The following is a 1,308-nucleotide window of genomic DNA, read 5'->3' as shown; positions in this document are numbered from 1 at the left end:
CTTCAAGAATTTGGTAATACAGTGTTCCTCTGAGTTAAAATTTTTAGTTCTACAAAAATATATATATTTTTTTTTTTTTACTAGAGGCTCATACTGCTAGTGAAGATAAAAAGATAATCATCAAATAAATCACTTCATTAAAAAAATTTAAAAAACAGTTGCTGTCAGGTTGATTCCAACTCACGGCTACCCCACGTGTCAGTATAGAACTGTGCTCCGTAGGGTTTTCAATAACTAATTTTCCTTCTAGGTGCCTCTGGATGGACTTGAACCTCTAACCTTTCAGTTAGCTGCTACCTAAAACCCACTGCCATACAATCAATTCCAACTCACAGTGACCCCATAGGGTTTCCAAGGCTGTAAAACTTTACAGAAGCAGGCTGCCACATCTTTCTCCCATGGAGCCACTAGTGGTTTTGAACCACCAGCCTTAGGGTTAACAGTCAAATGCTTAACCACTGCACCACCAGGGCTCTTTAGCTGCCACCTAGTACTCCAAAACTCTTTATACGGTAGTCAGATTTTCCCACTTGGATCTTTCATTTCCAGTTCATTTCTGATAATTTCCTTCTTACACAATTTATTTATTTTTTCTTGTTGTTGTTTTTTAGATCTTTGAGGAGAAACTGTCAAGTTTCCTTATAGGTATTTCTTTTTAGAAATCTTACAACTGGAATGAATAATAAATGTTGTTGTTGTTGTCTTATGCTATTGAGTCAATTCCAACTCATGGCAACCCATGTGTTACAGAATAAAACTGCTCCATAGGATTTTCTTGGCTATAATCTTTTACAGAAGCATCCTGCCAGGCCTTTTCTTCCACAGTGCTGCTGGGTGGCTCCTAACCACCAACCTTTTGATTGCCAGCCAAGTGCAAAATTACAAGATGGAAATTTGAGAATTTAAGATGTGTTTGCACAGAAAACACATTGACATGACTTCCTAATTCATTTTCAAAATGTGTCCCTATGCTAGTTTTACTGTTCATGACTCAGATTTAATGTGTATGGTTGTAGGAGTCATATACTCTCAGGATACTATTTAATAACTCCTAAACTGTTGCATTACTCTAGATCATTGACATTGAGATAAAAACATAAAGTGATAGATTTCATATAAAATGAATTTATTTCTAATTATGGGTCTAAAAGTAAATAGATATATTTTATTTTGTATCAAAATGCTGTTTCTAACAATTTTCAGTACTGTGTTTTGTATGTGAACTAAAGAAATTAGTACTCTTCTATCTTGAATATTCATTTCTTTTTGTTTAGAAAGGGTTTGAGAATCCATTCATCTATGTTACCA

The sequence above is a fragment of the Trichechus manatus genome, unplaced genomic scaffold (assembly GCF_000243295.1).
Source record: "Trichechus manatus latirostris isolate Lorelei unplaced genomic scaffold, TriManLat1.0 scaffold00012, whole genome shotgun sequence".
Classification (NCBI taxonomy): Eukaryota; Metazoa; Chordata; class Mammalia; order Sirenia; family Trichechidae; genus Trichechus; species Trichechus manatus.
Note: the sequence above shows the minus strand (reverse complement) of the source record.